Consider the following 15,498-nt stretch of genomic DNA (forward strand, 5'->3'; position numbering starts at 1 on the left):
TTTATGTGTACATATTGTCAGCCGTATTTCTTGTATGAAGGTGTTTCTCTGCATTTGATTATTTTGGGCAAAGCCATCCTCAGTGCTTTGAACTTAGGGATTTGTCTCTTATATTGTGGTGTACTTCAAATACAATTCTTTCTGGTCGACAGTTGCAGGATCCCATCTCAGGAGATGAAATAGAATTACAGAGCTATACTGACTTGTTGAGGAATAAGCTCAAAAATTATTTTGAAAAAAAATCTTATAGAAAATGATCAGAGAGAAACAGGTTTTCCCATTAATAAAGATGATATAATCTTTCAGTAGCATTAAATACACGGAAACAAAGATTATTGGCAGCTAGAGGTGTGTGCAGATCCATAATAAGTTAGAACTGGACCTAATAAATTGCAGCCATAACTTGTGATTTTTTACCCTCTAATGTAATCCTCAAACAGTCAAATAGCTATGCAGTATGAGAGACACAAAACACACCTCTTTGGAAAAATCTTGGAAAAACTAGTACTATGTAACTGAAGTGTAACAGGATGTACACTGGATGAGCAATTATTTATATCCACATGTATATTTGTATGTTTTGAGAGTGTGTATTTTGATGGTTACCCTAAGTATTGGGGATTTTTTTTGTCTAAAATAATTTTTTATTTATGTACACAAAAAGTGCCGATTACTAAGTTTTCTGTAACTGCACCACTGGTTGTTACTATATACTGTAAAAGATTAGCATAGATTGCCTCATTTAAAGCTATTAATTATCTAGCTGAGAAAACCAAAATGCAATATCTTTTGTGCAGGCTGGTGCACTGATAACTGCCTAGCAGGTTACATGGAAGTTACAGTGTCAAACAGAATCACCTTAGATATTGGTATTAATACTGAGACACTTCAGGTTCCTGAACTATTTACTGAGCCCAGGAAGGAATTTAAGACACAACTCGGCAGGCAACAGTTAATTACATTTTGCTTGTCTGAACTGTTGTTTTCTTGTTCTTAGATGCCAAACACTGAGATTTTTCCATTGTATTTCATTAATTGTTTCCCAGTCCCTTGGGCTTACCTGTGTATTTGGTATATTTTTCAGATAGTTTCCGATATAGCAATGACCAGTGGCTACTAAATTTGGTCTTACTGGCTGGTCCAGTATTGGAGGAGTCAAAATAAATTCCTCTTGCTGACAAGATTTCCAGTTCTGATTTTTAAGCATCACAGGCTGCCTTGGCACTTGGTGAGTGTGAACATTCACCCTGTATCCCTGCCAAACTTGGAGTAGGACAACTGTGAGTGCAGGAAGTCAGCCAGAAATCTTGAATCAGAGGTGTGAAAATTAAAACCTCTTTTTTTTTTTCCTGTGCTTCTGGATTCTTTTTTTTCCCAAAACCTACCAAGTTGACCTCTGTTTTGCTAAATTTTAATAACTAGTACCTGCAAGTAATCTAACAATGATTGTTCCAAGTTAATAAAGATTGCGTATTTGCTGATTTTCTTGTTTCAGTTAGAAATCTGTGAAGTTTCATGTCTACTTTTCTTACTCAGAGTAATTAACTAAGCATCCTTGCACACTGAAATGCAGAGGGCAAGGGCTTATGGAGACTGCAGAAAGGAAATGGAAATAAAAATATGAAAAGTTTAAAAACATAAATGATTTTCCAACATTGGTAGACTTAAGGAAATAACTTTCAGGTATCTAGAAGTACTGAGTTCATAGAATCACTTGTTTGGAAAAGACCTTTGAGATCATAATGTCCAACAGTACCTGTCCACTACTAAATCATATCCCTAAGCACTTAGAATCATATAATCATAGAATAATCAGGTTGGAAGAGACCCACCGGATCACTGAGTCCAACCATTCCTATCAAACACTAAACCATGCCCCTCAGCACCTCATCCACTCATCCCTTAAACCCTTCCAGGGAAGGTGACTCAACCACCTCCCTGGGCAGCCTGTTCCAGTGCCCAATGACCCTTTCCGTGAAAAATATTTTCCTAATGTCCAGCCTGAACCTCCCCTGGCGGAGCTTGAGGCCATTCCCTCTTGTCCTGTCCCCTGGCACTTGGGAGAAGAGGCCATCACCCTCCTCTCTACAACCTCCTTTCAGGTAGTTACAGAGAGCAATGAGGTCTCCCTTCAGCCTCCTCTTCTCCAGGCTAAACAACCCCAGCTCCCTCAGCTGCTCCTCATAAGGCCTGCTCTCCAGCCCCTTCACCAGCTTTGTTGCTCTTCTCTGGACTCAACATCCTTCTTTTGGTGAGGGGCCCAGAACTGAACACAGGATTCGAGGAGCGGTCTCACCAGTGCCGAATACAGAGGGAGAATAACCTCCCTGGACCTGCTGGTCACGCCGTTTCTGATACAAGCCAAGATGCCATTGCCCTTCTTGGCCACCCTGGCACGCTGCTGGCTCATATTCAGTCGGCTGTCAACCAACACTCCAAGGTCTTTCTCCTTCAGGCAGCTTTCTAGACAGACTTCTCCCAGTCTGTAGCACTGCACAGGGTTGTTGTGCCCCAAGTGCAGGACCCGACACTTGGTCTTGTTAAACCTCATGCCATTGGACTCTGCCCAGCGGTCCGTTCTTTTAAATATCTCCAGGGATGGTGACTCAACCACCTCTCCGGGCAGCCTCTGCCAATGCCTGATAACCCTTTTGGTGTATAAATTTTTAAGAATGTCTAATCTGGAACTCCCCTGGTGCAACTTGAGGACATTTCCTCTCATCCTGGCTCTGGTATGCTCTCCTTCACAATGGAGACTAAAAAATAACTCATACCACAATGCATCAATTCACCTTATCTCTCAGAAGTTTCCTGAGCCATATTTTTTGTAATCCCATTAGTATTTATGGAGATGAGCTTTTGCCTGAGTTTGGAAGGAAGAATCCATTTTTACATCTTACTATCACTAAAATCTAAATAAATTTGTGGCCACTGTTTCCGCAGTTTGCAGAATCACTTCACTGAGTTATGTCAACTGTATGGCATCCATAAGTGAAATAAAATTTTCATGTCCTTCACATTCTAGTCACAGGTAAAAGTAATTATTTTGGTAAAATACAAGGCAAGAATATTTCTGTCTAATGTTTTACAAGTGAAGAACAAAACTTAGTTTTAACTTTGAAGAAATAACATGGTCTTGTCCTTTTAATTGTAAGAAAGGATCCTTTGCCTGTGAAAATTAAATCCTCCACAGTTTGTAGTTGCTTTTCAAACTTGTCAGCCTGACAGTGAAATCATGTAATCTGGTAATAGCATGCCTGAGGCTCATTGCAATTTTTGGGGCAGTGGTATCAGTAGATGATGTGCTCTGTTGATTTTAATCACTTAGGGCTTGATTCTGATTCCACTGATGTGGGTGTACATGCAGAGTAACTTCATTGACTTCACTAGAGTTACATCTGGAACAACTCGGTGTAAATGAAATCCTAATTTATTTCATCACATTCGGGGTTCCACTGTAGGATTTTCAGATTTCACCAAAGAATGAAAGGTATGAATGACTTTTCTCATCTCTTTGTGACAGCTTTCTTATTCAAATAACATTGGTCTCTGACCAATTGTTATAATTGTCATGTATCTGTCTGTGTGTTTGTACTGACAACTCAAGGTCATTGTGCTAAATGCACATGCCAGTTGAATTTTCATTGTCTTGCAGCCAGTTTGAGTTGCTTTAAGGTTCCTGCAGCTTGTCACTACAATTACTTTTTATTCATGAGCTTTTGTGCTGACTTTACAGTCAGTTTGAAACTGATATGAATATATTTTAGTGTGTCTGGATGGATGGAGTAATTGGACATTCTCTAGAATACTTTTTGATAAGGGGCCGTAAATAAAAAACATTGAAATGTGGGACCTAATCCTGCAATCGTTTTTTCCAACTCTGATACTGTCAACAGGAGATCTGTCTACATAGCAGGGACTAAAGCATTAGGCTTGTAGAGAGTAGAAATGTAGCTTGTTCACAGCAGATTTTCTAGCACAGATTTCTTCAGTGGCACAGACATGAATGTTTGCTACTTAGTGAAGACTTTTTCTTAGCACTGGAATCTTGCATTTCAGATTTGTAAGCCCAGGTCTCCACAGCAAATGTTTCAGTAGGTTGTTGGTTTCTTTTAATGTGATAAAACCAGTTAATTTGGTGCTGAGCTTGATGTACATTTTTTCCTCCTTTGTTTAGTGGACCAATGAAAATTAAGGAGAATCCTGTGCCTGTTAGTTATTTGTGGTTCTCAAAATATTGCATTTGTGCATTTTAAAACTTTGAATTAAAGGTGCTAATCGCTGAAGATGAGAGCTATCTCTGTGAATAACTACTGACTGGTGCTTGTAATTAGTAGTTAAGTAGGAACATGTTTCTATAATCTCTGTTAATAAATCGGTCCACTGTAACTTTTAGGTACCCTCAACATAATTTAGGGATAATACAGAAATGTTCAACATAACCAAAAGGATGACAAAGGAGAAGCATGAAAAAAGTAAGTATAGGCAGTATTTTTATACCAAAAAATATCTGTTTATTGTGACATGGTAATATGATTTATCAAACAACAGTCCTAGATTTGACTAAAGTATGGATATGGGGAAATAATTATCTATAATCCTGAAAACACTGGCATAATTAGAGCTAGATCAACAAAATACCTGAAGTATATTTGTAGCCAATACTGTATCGCACTACTTCTAGGTGTTTTAAGTCATGGAGGAGAGTTTAACGGGGAGATATGTCTGCCTTAGAGTAGTGTTTGTTCTGCAGTACGAAGTTTGTCTTTGGTCCTTTTTGTTCCCTGGGCTTCAGCTGCAGGACAGCCCTGAATTGTTCCCCTCAAAGAACCGAGGAGATCTTCACTCTCCTTTAACATGTCTAAAAGAGGAGGCATGGTGGGCTCTGTGTGTGGTTACAGCAGAAGAGATGGTGGAGTCTATCCTGATCCCCAGTGAGCCTAAAATTGTCGTGCACTACGGGGAGAGCATGGGATGTGCACTTGGGCCTGTCAATGACAGGGGTGCTTGTGTTCCCCGTGGTGTGTCTGTGTGGCTGTGCAGGGCATGCAGCCTGCAGCTCGGGCTCCCAAGGGTGAGAGCACTCCTGCAGAAATGCTTTTGGTGCTCCCTGAGTGTCCATAGCTGAGCAGCCACCAGGGTGGAAACCAGATTGGGATTGAGCTGCAAGAGATCTAGTACTTGTGGCAGTTAGGGCACGTGTAAACGCAGAATTTTAGATGTGTGCAGACTCAGAGTGCCTGCAACATGCAGTGGCAAAGGTCACCCCTACACCCTGCCTCATTCCTTTGTGTATTTGGCCCTTGGTGGCTGCAGAATTAAACAGAGATCAGTCTAAAAGGGAAAGTATCTAGAAGTGTTTGACCTAAATGATGCCTTTATCTTTGCTCTGCCAAGTAATTTTTCTTATTTCATCACTGAGGGAACGGATGGTGATGTATCCTAGCACTTCTGGTCTCTGCATAGGTGAAAACTGATGCAATTGTTATGGAGTGTAATGCTGTGTAGGGAAGGCCTGAGAGTGTGAGTCTCCAGGTGCTTTCTAGGAATTCCAGTCCTGCTTTCTAGGAATTCACCCCTCAGCTTTCTAGGCATTTACACTGTACTTTCCAGGATCCCTCTGCCCCCTTCTCCTTTCTAGGTATATTTCCTCATCACATCGCAGGATTATTTTCCACCTGATTTCTAGGAATTTTCCCAATGCTGCCCTGCCACTTCCCCACCATGTGTTCTAGGAAGTGCCAATGAACCTTCTAGATATTCCCTCTTTTATTTCCAGGAATTTTCCTGTAATTTCCAGGAATACCCTCTGTCCCCTTCCTAGGAAATTTACTTCTTGTGTTTGGGGAATTTTCTTTGTGCTTTCAGAGAAATCTTCTCTCCAGGTGGGAAATCTCCAGGGACTTTGTAAATTTTGTCTCTGTCCTTTGTAGGAATTTACTTTGTGCATCTCAGAAAATTTTCCTTGTCCTTTCTAGGAATTCCCCTCTGCCTTCTGGGTATTTTCTCTGTGTTATCCAGATATTTTCTCCTGTAAAATCAAAGAATTTCCGCTCTGCTTTCCAAGATATTTTCTGTGTGTTCTGTAGAAATGTTCCACATGTTTTGGAATAATTACCCCTCTTCTTTCTACAAATTTATCATGGGCTTTCTTGGAATTCATCTTTTACTTTCTCATCTTTACATATTCTTAATTTAAACTGAAGGTAAAAACATAGCCCTTATGAACGGTTATGTATTAATTTATTAACTTATAGGATTGACTACTTTTATATTTTATGTTAGGGCTTTTGTGTTGAGCCTTTATTTTTTTCCAAGAGGGTAGGACCAGTTCCAGCCTTTCTTTCTAAAGAATGGTGCCATGTCAGATTTTTGGGAAAACCTACATAACATGAAAAGATTTTCACTACTTTAATAAAGCAGTTTGTAGTAAGCTATGTATAGGCAGAGACCATCATCTTGCTTTTGTATGCACACATTGCTAGCTGCAATGAGGTCCTGGCCCTTCTTTCTAGTGTTCTAGGTATTGCTCTTCCTATAAAGTAAAATAGCAGGAGGAGGCCACAGAATTAATTAATAGCTCTTGCAGTACTTGTCTTCCTGTACAAATTATTTTTCATGTATTAATATCGTACAACATTAATTGTGATGAGTGGCATTATCTTAATTTAACAGATAAGGAAAATTGTAGCAGGAGGGTGATGTAACTTTTCAGATCCCAAAGGAGGTGCTATGCCTGAGAGAAGATTTAATTTCTGACTCAGTTGAGAAGCAGATATGCTAAGAGTAGAAATGAATAATCAGTAAGGCTTAAAACCCAGCATTCTCATTTGTTTTGCTTTTTAATTAAGTTCAGGTATTGTAGATGCTAAAAATCATAAAGGAATCGAACTAAAAGAAGATCTAGGATGTTAGATTCTGATATATGGGCCAAGTAGCTGCTACCTTTCAACACCAGAGTGTTGAAAGTGGGGATTCCTAGTGTGTGACCATTCTTTATTCACGATGAATGCAGTGTCTATTAATGTACCTGCCTTGAACAGTAACAACTAAATACATTGATGTGAGCTCACATTTCCTTTGGATCCCTCTACATTGTAACTTTGATCAAAACCACCTAAAAATACTTTTAGTTGGAGAAGGAAAAATAACTTCAAATTGCTTTTTGATCGTATTGTCAGTTCACAATGCAAAAGAAAGCAAGCTGCAAACATGATAGGAAAGTGCTTCTATGTGCCTAAAGCTGTAACGTTATATTTCTTCCTCTGCCATTTCCCTGTTTGTGTCACACGCATAATATATTATCCCTATCTTTTAAAACTGAAGTGAATGTTCATCTGCTTTTCCTTTACGCCTTTTAATTGTATACAATGTGCATTTGACATAGTTACTTAGAATGGTTAAAGCAGATAACTCACTGCTGGAACATTTTAGATTGTGGATATTTATTACCAATGGATATCTAGCAATTCTACTGTCTATTCCAGAGTACTTTCTATTCTTGCTGTAGACTGGGTTCCTCTCAGCTACTCTCATTTTTAGCTGTCTGCCATGCTGTCTGTTCATTCTTTAATTGGTTAATTAAAACTGCTGTTACAGTTTCTTGTTCAAGTGATTGAGAAAACATTGCAAAATACTCTGTTCGGTGCACACAGGTGCGATAGGGTTTGCCTGATGTCTTGCCCTGTGGTAGTGACACCCCTAAGGGTCTGAGGAAGGCCCCAGGATCCTCAGCAGATCATAGAAAAACCAGGTTGGAAGAGACCCACCGGATCATCGAGTCCAACCCTTCCTATCAAACACTAAACCATGCCCCTCAGCACCTCGTCCACCCGTGCCTTAAACACCTCCAGGGAAGGTGACTCAACCACCTCCCTGGGTAGCCTGTTCCAGTGCCCAATGACCCTTTCTGTGAAAATTTTTTTCCTAATGTCCAGCCTGAACCTCCCCTGGTGGAGCTTGAGGCCATTCCCTCTTGTCCTGTCCCCTGCCACTTGGGAGAAGAGGCCATCACCCTCCTCTCTACAACCTCCTTTCAGGTAGTTATAGAGAGCAATGAGGTCTCCCCTCAGCCTCCTCTTCTCCAGGCTAAATAACTCCAGCTCTCTCAGCCGCTTCTCATAAGACTTGTTCTCCAGCCCCTTCACCAGCTTCATTGTTCTTCTCTGGACTCGTTCCAGAGCTTAAAGAAACACCCCGTAGTCAGCAGGATGACCAAAATATCGAGACTAGAAAATCTCAAGCAAAACCTAATGTAGCAGCAGTTTTTTTTTCTTTTTTTTTTTCTGTTGGCCGTGGTTTCGTTTAAAACAGCTGTAGGTCCGTCCCTTAGGTATTTATTTTCAACTACTGCTTTAGTAGTAGTACTTCCTTATGGCTATACAAAGAGTTCACAAAGATTTTCTGGAAAAGAAATCCCTTCTTTTTCTTGCATAGTCTTATTGATAATGTTAAAAAATGTATCCTTTAGTTTATTGATTAGTCAACAAAAAACTTTACTCAGTTCAGAAGTTTTTAATGCAAATTTTTTTTCAGAAGCAAAATGTAAAATAAATTTGGAATTTTAGCCCTTTTGTATATTTTCAGGATATCTTACAAGCGAACAAAAATATTTCCACATATCATTAAACTTATCTCTTCTTTGTGCTAGTTATCACATTTTTTTCCCTAGTAAGTTTCAGAGAATCAAATTCTGTAATAATTTTATATTACAGTTAAAAATTTCTTAGATGGTAGGAATAAAAGTACTAATATCATCAGAGACTTAAATATGGAAATAGGATATTAATCACGTTTCATGTAAATTGCAGAATGTAGGCTATAAAGTGAGATTAGAATCTATCTCTCATTATAAAAGCACTATATCAGAAAAGAACATTATCTTAAGTAATTTTTGCCTGCATGTAAGGATTTTGTGCTATTGTTTTCTAATAAGCCACCTGTCATTCAAAAAGAAAAGTCTGGATCTGAGAAGTGAGGGGATAGGAAGGAACCAAAGGACTTAAGGATGTTCAAATGACATCTGAGTTTATCTCTGAGGTTCATCAGAGGTACTGGAGCAGAGGAGACTTTTGCAGAATGCCTACTGAAAATGTGATCCTTGCTTTCTGCAGAAACACAAGATATACACTCTCAGCGTGAGCCAATGCTTTCAATTTTTTTGAAATTTGGATCCTTCTTTTATCTCGTTTGTCTGTCTTGGGCTCTAAAATGCCATCACCCTTGCAGCCTTCATAGGTTGAAGTCCCAAATTGCTTGTGATAAGGGGTGCTGCCTTTCACAGCTGGGCAGGGCTGAAGATGTTTGAGCGTGTGAACAGGTGCTTGGTGAGGGTTGACAACAAATTGAGCGTGCAAATCCTTGTTCTGCAGCAGGTGAACCAGTATCAGCAGCTAAAGGTAGTTTGAAGTGCCTCATGCAAGCCGTCTGGAATGCAACAACTCCCTTTTATAAACTTCACCTTCTTGATGATTTTCCAAGAGTTAAAGATATTTAATAGTTCTCTAATTAATCCCCTAACAGGTGGATTCGCTAGGTGAAGGTATTGCTCCTTCTCAGTGCTGTGCTGTGGAGGAATAGAGTTCTAGGCTTCCTGCCTGAAAATGTTTAGAAACAAATGTCTTCTTTAGTGCTTTTTAACGCCCTCTGAGACTTTTAATGAAGCTTCTTTTTTGAGGAAAGACAAGTTTAAGGTATCCTGTGCAAATCAGTAGCTCTCCAAAGGAATTACAAGAGTACCTAGAAATACTTGCTTTCATTATCACTATCTTGGCAGTACTGCTGAAATATTTCCTTACATGGTGCCAGTTATTACATGGTCCTTATTTTAGAATCAGTATTTTAATAATTTTTAAAAAATGTACATGTTTTGAAGGCTTGAGAGTTTGTTGTAGTAAGCACTAGCGATATTTATGGCAGCTCAATTGTCTTTTGTCTTCTTTTCATAGAATACTAAGTGCATTTGGGTTCTAGGTCATCGCTGCAGCTGGAGCACTGCTTTTAGTTATACATATTTTTATTACATTAAAGGAAACTAAACTCAGAAATAACAAAAATCATTAAATATTTTCTGTATTAATATTAGCAGATATATCTTGTAATGGAGCTGCGTGAGGGCAGACAACTTAAAAAAATTCTTTGTAGTGAAGGACATTTTACAGAAAATGAGACAAGGCACATCATTTAGCTTTGCTTCAGCAATGTGTATCTTCACTAAAATGATAATTAAGTTCCTCTGTTTCTCCCATATGTTCATTGATTTTGCGTGTTCAAACATTTACCAATGGCTACTGATTGTTATCTATCATCTATTAATATATCTAGGTATATTATATCTATCTATATATTACAATATACCTATATATATTAAAAAGTAAAGTATAAAGTAATTATTATTAGATATAGTATAAAGAATAGATACAGTATAAAGATACTCTGATATAGAAAAACTAAAATACACTATATGGATGGTTTCAAAATACTCACATGATGCCCTGGATCAAATTATACTTGGTTAGGCTTCCAATAGTACAGAGTAAGATGCAATGGAATTACTCAAAGAAATTACTCAATTGAAAGCGTTTAAAACATTTCTGTCAGAATATCTTCATTCCAGCTGATAACACTTTATTTCTTGCTCTCTCTTGGCAGATATTGTTCACAGAGATCTAAAACTGGAAAACATTTTAGTTAAAAGCAGTGACAACGATGAAGCAAATGAAATTAAATATAAAGGTAAGATGACAATTGTAGCAGTTCTGCTTCAAGAACTGGTTTTAACATCCAGGTATTACTGGGAGACCTGATTTTGATACCTATTAGCAGCTTTTGAAATTAGCTACTAAATGGTGTTATTAGGGAGGAAAAAAAATCATTTTGAAAGCTAAGTGCCACTGCTGAAAAAAGAAAAAAATTCCTTAAAGCAACCATATCCTGTTCATCTAGCTCTAAATTATCATAGTCCCAAGCCATTAGTTGCAGGAAGCCAGCAGGTGCTGTGAAATGTAAGTAATTTTTAAATCAGGAATATTGCGAATGTCATGTAAATCTGTTAGTAATTTAGTAAAAAAGCCTATTTAGACTGTGCACTTGATTGAAACACAAATGTATTATAGGATTCTTTTGATATTAATAAATATTTGCTACGTAAATGTAATGTGCTATTTGCTTACATCTTTTTATTGAAAAAATAGATTTAAATCAGTAGTAGTTACTGTGAAAATGCAGACATGTTCTAAAATAGCCTTGTTGAACAGAATTATTGGATCATGAATGTACTGTCTTGGGTAGCAAGGTCCACATTGAGAAGAGTTTCAGACACTGAAGAATGTGGACATGTTGATAATTCATGGTGGGAGGAATCCAGGGTGCAGAATTCTTTCTGCTATGTTTCTTAGAGCCTATGTATTTTCATGTAATATTATGCTCATTTTTAGAAGCATAATTTTGGATTTGTCCGTATCAATTAGCTTGGGGCAGTTTGTACCTTTCTTCCTGAAAATGCTAAAGGTAAGCAAGACATTGATATAAGTCTTCTGGTTTGTCAACTGACTTTCTATCCTTGTAAGCCAACTCACCACTACCAGCAGTGGAAACCATCATGGCCAGCTATTCTTGTTTCACGGCCTTGCTTTACATATCCCTTTGGAATAGCAACTATCACACTCTGTCACCTCTCCTTCAAGGTGTAATCATCTTTCCTGGCTGCTGTCGTGTTTATGAGAACAGGTGTTTCTCCATTTTCCTTATTCTCCTAATTTTAGAAGCAAATAATTCCTGAATAAGTTTAATTGAAGAAGTAGAAAACAAGAAAGCAAACCCCAAAGCTGGCATGTCCAGTAGCAGTAAAAGTGGCTACAGGAAATGGAACATCCATCATGCAGCATAAAATGGATAAACGGCTAAGAACAACATTTACCTGCTTCAGAGATTCAGGATTGAGGCAGATGATGCTAAATATGAAGCTAAAGTTCACACCTTCCTGGTTTTGGCTGTGAAAACCAGTCTTCTGAATCTTTATAACTTCATGGTTTAGGGCAGGACATGTAGGGAGAATTATGAGCTGCAAACACAGCTTCCTCCTAGTGGAAGAACATTGATTCTTCCATATGATATATTAGTACATGGCAAAAGAGCACACTGCCACAGGATTTAGATGAAATTTTGTATAGATCAGTATAGACAGACCTTCAGTTTCAAGCCACCTGTAGGTATCAGGATATTTCTTCCAAACTCAGAGATACTGTCAAGTTCAAATATATGTATTGTGTCAAGACTGAGATAAAAAGTGTAAAAATATACTGAAGAAACTGTCTTCTCCACATAAATATTACAACTGAACAGGGTTTTACTATCTATTAAAAAAAATAAAATCAGTATTTCTTTGTACCATGTGAAATGCTTTCCCACATGAAGGATGATGTCAAAGCCCAAGGGACAGGTCCTAACTGCTTCCAGTTTTTGCAGCAAAAAAGATAGAGTTTAGGTATTTTTTTAATGAGGAAAAGCCTTTCTCTGAAAAGGAAAGGAAACAATCAGGTTTCCTGTTTGCTCTTTGAGGGTGTGTGGAGTATTCTGCCTATATGGAAGACATTGTGAGTGATTTTTTTTTTCTTTATAATCTCTCTCATTTTGAACATTGGAGCTTCTCATGATCTTATCTCATGGGAGAGGAAAGGGAAGAAGGAAGTGAGTTTAGGTAATGACAGCCTATTGTAGGAGGCCTAAAATACCTGAAAGGAGGTACTAGAGAACAGGAGTTGCTACTCTCCCCACTGCCCTCCCCTTTCCTTTTTTCCCCCTATGTTAACAAAATACGTACAGTGGCTGAATTGTAGTATCCTGACCAAAAAAACCAAACCAGAACCCCCAACTTTGTAGTTAAAAGTTTGCCCACTGTAAAGACTCTTTTTTTGAAGGTTGGCAGAGGGTGGACACACAAATGTTTGTTTCAGGAAATTCTAGGATTATAACTGGACAAGACAGGAGTTTCTAAATGTGGGTATACTCTCTCTCTTCCGTAATTTGCTCACTCTACTTGCATATAGAATAAAATCCATTTGGTTCAACTTAAACTAAATCAAAAGTAATGACTCTCTGCTTTTAGTTCAGATTTTCTATCACCTTTTGGTCAAATGCTGGAGGTGGTGGTGTACTCTGGTATCTGGTTCAGACCAGCAGAACAGCAAATTGAAGTGACATTTTCATTTTACATCCTCTTTTTCTAAAAGACCAGTTTGAGAAACAGAGCACTGGAATAGGCTGCCCAGAAAGGCTGTGGAGTCTCCTTCTCTGGAGATACTAAAAACCCACTTGGATGACTTCTTGTGCAACCTGCTACAGATGAACCTGCTTTAGCAGGAGGGTTGGGCCAGATAATATTCAGAGGTCCCTTCCAACCCTTACCATTCCGTGACTCTGTGATACTTGTCTGATGATATTCCTTGATGATGCTGTACTGTTTATTGTCAGTAACTTCTTTGCAGCTGTTTTTTCCCCTCTCTGTTCCCCTAGCCCACGAGGTACCCATTACAATCTCCTAGATGATGCACAGAACTAATTTCTTCTTATTTTCTCATGAGTTTTATCATACCCTGCATGCAGACAGCACTCATTTTGCATTGCCATTCTGCATGATGTCTTCAAACTGCCTCAGTCCACCTTATATTATTAAGTTCACTGCAAGTTCAGCCTGGAGAAGAGGAGACTGAAGGGGCACTTCATCATGGTCTACAACTTCCTCACAAGGAGAGGAGGAGGAGCAGGTGCTGATCTCTCTGGTGACCAATTATAGGACCTGAGGGAATGTCAGGAAGATGTGTCAGGAGAGGTTTAAGTTGGTTATTAGACAAAGATTCTTTACTCCTAAGGTGGTGGAGCACTGGAACAGGCTGCCCAGGGAAGTAGTCATGCCGCCAAACCTGACAACATTCAAGAAGCATTTGGACAATGACCTGAGACACATGGTGTGAATTTTGGGGTTGTCGTGTGCAAGGACAGGAGTTGGACTCGATCCTCGTGGGTCCATTCCAATGCAGGACATTTTATGATTCTAAGACTTTATGAAGCAGTCTATTCCATTGTTATAAGGTCAGCTTTTTCTCTGTTGCTGGATATTTTTGAGGCCAACAGTGCTACCTGAATCACAGCACCTCCCTCTGGCTATGTAAAGCTAATTTGTAACTTCCGATGTGCTGCAGAAACTTTTAGGAATCTCCAACTGAACAATGGGATTAAATTTAAAGTTAGTTTTTTCTTAGAAAATTGTCATCCAACCAATGTGTCTGTCCTGGTATATGGCACTGATTATTATTTGATGTAGAAATGGAAGTTGAAAACTAACATGAAAGCAGGTAATTATGACAGAAACTGTTCATAGGGTTTATGATTTTCAGGGATTTTTCTTTGCCTATTTAGCCAATGAATGCTTTGCATTCCATAATATAAAGACTTGTGCCCATTTCTGATTTTATATTGCATGTTATTATAGACTTCACTTTGTTATCCAATATAGCATTCTTTTTTTAATTCTATGGAGTTATTTTCCTCAATGGTATATAGCAGCAATGTATTTCACAGCTTGCTTATGACAGACTGAAGCAAAAAAAGAAATCCTTTTTGGAGGAAGATAATTAGTCCTTCTGACATTTTGATTGATGAAATACTAGTAGTATTAAATACTTATTTAAGTGAGGGGATTATATGGAATGAAATTACTTTCCTGTTTACTAATCATGATGGAAACATAGGGTCTCAACACTGGTAGGGACCTGGAGTCATCTGATTTATTTCTCTGCCCAAAGAAAGAAACAGCTATACGTTAAATGATTTCTGATGAATATTTGTGTAAAGTGTACTTAAAAACTTGCAGTAATGGAGACTCTGTAATCTTCTAAGGCACTTCATTCTGATGCTTCATTATCCTCCTAGAAATTTTTCCTCTTGTCTGCCCTGAACCTACAGTTTGACAATCAGCTTAAACTTATACCCATGGGCCATGATCTAATCACTTTTTTCATTATAAATTTTCAGTTAACTCACCTGCAGCCACATAATTGCTAGAGGTGACCTAAGGGAGGTTGTGGGAGTCTATGTATGGGGCTAAAGAAAAGGGTGGAAATGCACTTCATATTTTCAGGCTATTATTTCTCACCCTATCAATCATGGATATGAAGAACAGGGAGTCACCTTCTTATTTTCAGCAACCTGACATCGTGCTTCTCCCTTGGTCTCTTTTTCTTCAGACCAAATAGGATGAGTTTTCTCAGTCCTGTCCTGCATTTTTGATTTTTGCGATTGACACACCATTCTTAATTACATTACTATTGGGTTAAAAAGAGAGTATCCACACCTGAGCACGATATCTAGTTGAAGCCTCACCAGTGCTGGGCTGCGTGAAAGGGTTGTTTTGTATGTACTGCAGACCTTAGGCTTGTGTATAAAACACAGATGATGACTGCCTTTTAGTAATTTATTTAAGAACTCTGAAGTCCACATAAA

The sequence above is a fragment of the Phaenicophaeus curvirostris genome, chromosome 5 (genome assembly GCF_032191515.1).
Source record: "Phaenicophaeus curvirostris isolate KB17595 chromosome 5, BPBGC_Pcur_1.0, whole genome shotgun sequence".
Classification (NCBI taxonomy): domain Eukaryota; kingdom Metazoa; phylum Chordata; class Aves; order Cuculiformes; family Cuculidae; genus Phaenicophaeus; species Phaenicophaeus curvirostris.